Here is a 6142-nt window from a genome sequence, read left to right on the forward strand (position 1 = left end):
TGGCGCACCTTCTTGCGAACGCTCCTAATTAAATTCTGTACAGACTTCTAGGCGACAAGTTTTGACACTTTTTCCAATCTTTTTCGAACTGTTGAATGGTTTCGGCTGCCGAGACATGTTTCCTAAGATGTGCCTTCGTTAATGCCCAAAATTCCTCAATTGGTCAAAGTTGTGGGCAATTTGTTGGATTCATGTCTTTTGGGACGAAAGTGACACTTTTGGTAGCTTACCATTCTACCGTTGATTTCGAGTAGTGGCAAGAAGCAAGATCTAGCCCGAAGACAACAGGATTTTTGTGGCTTCGAATCATGGGTAGAATTCGGTTTTGTAAACATTCCTTGATGTATATTTCGCTGTTCATTGAAGCAGTGGTGATGAAGGGTTTTGAAATCTTACCGCAGCTACAAATTGCTTGCCAGATCATAGCTTTCTTACCAAATTTTTCGACTTCAATAATATTGTGGTTCCGGCAAGGATTTGCAATCGAGTTTCACGTAGGTTTCGTCGTCCATGATTATGCAATTCAAACTTCCAGCAAGAATCGTATTGTACAGCTTTCGAACCCTCGGTTTGATCGATGCTTCTTGTTTCGGACTACGTTTTGGTTGTTTCTGCTTCTTATAGGTTCGAGGATTTAAACGTTCTTTAGCACGAATAACATTTGACTTCGAAGTGCCCACTTTTTTGGCCACATCCCGAACTTAAACCTCCTTCTTTTGCTCGAACGCCTTCAGTATACGTTTATCCAACTGAGGGTTAGCAGGACCTTTTTTTCGACCCGTTTTCGATTTATCCTCAAAGGTCTTATCTTCACCGAACTTCCTGATTGCATTTCGCACGGCTTTTTCACTTACTCCTTCCATTTTTGCTATCTTTCTCAGTGACAGTCTGCGTTCTGTGCACCATTTCTACACAATTTTTCGACGTTGTTCTGCTGAAAGTCCACGCATTTCGAAACAAACTAATGAAAACAAATAATCAACTGCACAAGTGGTTAGAGACAGATTCTGAACCATTGCGAAATGGCAGCGGTTTTTGGTTGCGTTCATACTTTCTGGGACAGTCTTTATAGAGGATAGTCTTAATGGTTTCGTTGAGCAGGATAGTTGATAGCTGTCTCCGATATACTGCGGTTTTTCGGGGTTGGTGTGGAGGGAGTGCTGTTATTCTTTGGTGCATATGTCTTCTTGTCCAGTTTTTCACTTGGCTTACCATAGTGAGCAGCTTTTTGGTCATCTGATTGTCATAGGTAACAAGTGATTTGCCCGGAGACCTTGTATCTTGGCCGAAAATCACATAAGAAGGTGTACCGGGGAAAAAGTTCTTCCACTTGTCTTCTTCGATGGAAAGAATCTCTGTAGCCCACAACAATGATGCGTTATGCCCCTTAAAATGTCCGTGAAGTGACTGTTTTGAGTAAATTAGTATATCAAAAAATGGCTTATGCAATGCTTATTTAGTCGAACAAAACCTTACATCGAAAAACTGTCGAATGATATTTTCAGTTTTTATCATATTTTCCAGCAAACGACAACTGTCAAATTTGCCTAGCAGGAGAACCCTATGAAAAGATAGTACATACTTTACTTTACTTTGATGGTGCACACCCCGTTTTCGGAACATGACCGAACGAATTGTAGCTTTCCAGAATACTCGATTTTGAGCCTCCGTTATCCAGTCGTTTTGTACTCCCGTTGCGCGTGCATCCTCTTCGGTCTACCCTGCAGTCGACGATCGCTCTCAGGTTCTCTGCTGAGCATCACATAGGCCATTCTCTCTTCCGGCATTCTTGCTACATGTCCAGCCCACTGTAGTCTGCCGTGTTTTATAAGCCTTCCAATGTCCGCATCTTTGTATTCTTGGTACAGCTCAAGATTCATGCATCTGCGACATTCTCCATTCTCTTCTTTGTTGCCGAGTAAGAAGTGTGTCGAAAATAAGCTATCCACAATTTCTTTTTTCAAGTTATGATAAAAAACGATATTTTTTTCAAACTAAATTTGATACTTTATTGTATGAGGATGAACTTGAGCATAATGAAAACCGGATGAAATTTAAGCTATTCCTTCACGAATTTTCGAACTTTTGATTGAACGCTCTTCATCAAGTTCCGGACAAGTGTTGCATCGCATTTTTTGGACGTTTGAGCCCAAATTTTTTTGAATTTCTGCATGCTCCCAGCTGGCTTACCAGTCTTCTTGAAGACCCTCTTCACGATTACCCAGTAACGTTCGATGGGTCGATGCTGAGGGCAATTTGGTGGATTGATATTTTTCTCAACGAAATTCATACCCTTTTCCGCAAGCCAATTGAGAGTGGTTTCGGCATAGTGCGTCGACGCTAAATCCGACCAAAACAGTGGAGGTGTACTATGCTTCTTATAGAGAGGGAGCAATCTCTTCTGGAGACACTCAGATTGATAGCTTTCTGCATTTATAGTTCCGGTGGTGTAAAAAAATGGTTGACTTCACAGGAACATATTGCTTGCCATACCAGTACCTTTTGACCGAATTTCTCCACTTGAATCGACCTGTCCGCATCGCTCACATCCTCTCCAATGACGACAATAAAGTGTTGTGGACCTGGAAGGGTTTTTGAGTTCTCCTTTACATAAGTCTCACCGTCCATTAAAACGCATGTATCCGGACGCTGCAAAAGGAGCGAATACAACTGCCGGGCCCTTGTTGCTGCTCGCTTCTTCTGTTCTACACCTTGTTTCGAGATTTTCTGCTTCTTGCAGGTCTTCAGGTGATTTCGCCTCTTGATACGCTGGATCATCCCGATACTCTTTCCTGCTTTTTTGGCCAAATCCCGTATTGACATTGATATGTTCTTCACGATTAGAAATACCACTTTCTGATCCCGTTTCGGGTTGGAAGAACCGAGTTATCTGCCCTTTCGTGGTAGCTCATCCAAAGAATAGTGTTCCCCAAATTTATTACTGATGGTTTTAACACTGGCATGATGAATTCCCAACCGCTTCGCCAATTTTCGCATAGTAATACCCTTCTTACTTAGTCATGTGAACCTTAATTTTCACTTCCTTTTCAATACGTGACATTTTGAAAACGCAGAATTTCAATCTCACAAACAAATAAACATACGAAAGCTGACAGCCAAACGCACAGCATGCTGTGATCTGAGCATAAAAAACGAGTTTAATCCACCTAGCAGTGAGATGATACCTTTTTTTATCAATCCGCATGTGTTTTTTGCATGAATATTCTTCGGTTTTTAAGTTTTCATGACATTATTTTAATGACCGAAGTTTTAAGCGACAATTTGAGATTTTAATTACTAATTACTCTGTAATGTCGAAACTGCAAATCGGATCGAATTTGAATCTAAAAGTGTGATAATCGATTAAACATGCCTTGATATGTCGAAGTAAGTTCCACTTTAGAGTTTACGGTAATTTAAGGTACTTCCAGAGCCGGTATTCAGGAACCAGCATACCCCAAACCGATTCGTATGGCCATATGACGAATAAATTACAGTTTTGAGTCCAACTTTGAAGTTTTTCGGGATTGTCATCTTCTATATCGGTTTGAATTTAAAAAATTCATGTAATTCGAGAATCGGAAGCCATAATTGGATAAAATTAATTAATTTTGTATGGGACTATAAGTTTTTTTTTAATTTGATTTTTTGTTTCTAAAATTCGATTAGGCCTTTTTTGAGGAAACGATTGAGCTTTGAGAAACTATTTGATACTGGAACCGGAATTCTAAAATCGGTATGGCCGAAGTCAGATAAATTCACCTGAGTAGCTGTATAGTTTACATTTGTTTCAAAATATTTGAAAATTGGTGAAGACATCTTTGAGAAATCATAGCACGAATTAGATTTTTAGGTGCCTTCTGAATCGACAACTGAATACCACTAAAACTGAAAAAAGTTAATTTTTATATCGGCTATCCAAATCTGCTAACCCGATAAACCTGATTATTTTTTGTGGAATAGACATTTTTATACCAATCACCCAGTATCCCCGAAACCGGAAGTTGGATCTGACTGAAGAGCAAGATGTTTTATAGAATCTTGAAACTTTTTATTTGAATCTTAGATGATTCTTAGATTTCATTTGAATCTTAGATCGGTTCAGACATCTACGAGAAGAATGAGTTACACAATTTTGATTTCGTTTCACATATCATCCTGTAGTTCCGGAACCAGAGGTCGGAACCAAACATAATGCAGGAACTTTGTTTGGGAGCATACGACTTTTCGTATGAATCTGAATTTGTAGAAAAGAAATTTTCCGAGAAAATTGAGTGAAATTATTTGTCACACACGCATTTGCTGATCTCGACGAACTGATTCGAATGGTATATGGATGTTATCTTCTTCCAGCATTTATTGCTGTAAGTAGTTTAAAACAATATAATTAAAAAAATTCTGCCATAATCTGGTTTATATATGTCATATTCGAACGATTATGTTGCCAAAAACGAACCGTGCTAAAATCGGTCCGAGGCTAAATGTCATGAAAAAGGATGCTGTACACTGTCTCTTTGGTACTTAGAAACAATTGTATGTAACAGTATAAAAATCGTGTTTTCCGTTGCTCCCAAACATTTCTTTGTCATACAGCGCTCAAAACTTCTGCTGCTGGAATAGGGGGAAAAGTCGTTTTCACAAAAATTTCGATATCTCCGTTAAAAATGGACGGATTTTAACAATCTATGGCTTGTTGGATAGCTATTATCGTGCGGAATCTAAGTCTGAAAACATATTCTGTTTTCAAGGTCAATTGTGACAGATACCGTCAAAAAACTGAAAATTTTGACATAAAACTTCGTATAACTCAAAAAGTAAACATCCGATCTCAAAACCATTCAATAGCGTTTTGGGTGACGAGGAGACCTTTCATTTGCGACTAGTTTGATCAAAATCGGTTCAGCCATCTCTGAGATCTCGACCTCTTAGTTGACAACACACATACAGACACACACACATACACACACACACACACACACAGACATTTGCTCAGTTCGTCGAGCTGAATCGATTGGTATATGACATTCGGCCCTCCGGGCCTCGGAAAATTTTTCGAAAGTTTGAGCGAATTCTATACCTATTTTTTATATATATAAAAAAAGGTAAAACCATCACAAATACATGCGTACAACACAAATGTATGTGGATAACTCCTTAGATCAAATGATTGTCATTTTCTTGAACAAGTGATGCGTATATGATACCATATAACTTCTATAAATTATATTATGAGATTATGGGAATCGAAAACTACAACAAAAATAATTGTCTTTTTTTTATTCAAGAATATAATGTTTAAGGCACACTGCTTAAGCTCTAAGATGCCAAGGGCTTTTACTAATTTAAAATTTACGACTAACTTAAAACTAGGGTTGTATCATTAAGTAATGTCATATTTGGGTCGCAGTGGTTGACTTTGGCAGATCCAGCCTTCATGTGGTGATCGGCCGGTGATCTGAATATTTCATGAGAGTCTTCCATATGGCGTTGGTGAATATTCATGTTGGCCGCATTCTTCGGTCCGTGTGGGTCCGCGGGAAACACCCCCAGGTTACGAATACCCGGCGGGTGGCCCGCATGCTGTTGATAAGTTTCCGTGGGCGATGATGGTGTTGTTACAGAAGAAAATGAAAAAAAAATATAGCGAAGTAAATATTGCGTAAAACGGAGTAAAAAGGGGATATGGGAATGAAATGACTAAAACGACAGAGATCTAATTAGTTGACATCGAGATGGTGAAGAAACGGGGAGGGGGGAAGCGAAAAGGTTAGTGACAGCAAAAAGATCTTGTTAGTTCCGATGAAGATGGTGGACAGATGAGGAATCGGGATAATCGGCGGAAGTTAGTGTCGAACCTGCAGTTGAGAAATAATTCTCAACAGTTGAAACAACGTCGATAAATAGGAGGAACTTTCTAAGCCAGATGTAACAGATTACACTTGTATATTAATGTGTTTGAGAAACTGGTATATGAGAAGCATATATGAACTATCCCGACTCGCCAACACATCCCGAACCGGAACCTCAGGCGGTCTACCTCGGGCCCTGAGGGATTCCAGTAGCTTCGACCTGGCGTCGCGATACTCTACGCACGACCACACGACATGCTCGATGTCCTGATAACCGTCGCCACAGGTGCAGA

Source organism: Malaya genurostris, chromosome 2, assembly GCF_030247185.1.
Source record: "Malaya genurostris strain Urasoe2022 chromosome 2, Malgen_1.1, whole genome shotgun sequence".
Taxonomy (NCBI): Eukaryota; Metazoa; Arthropoda; class Insecta; order Diptera; family Culicidae; genus Malaya; species Malaya genurostris.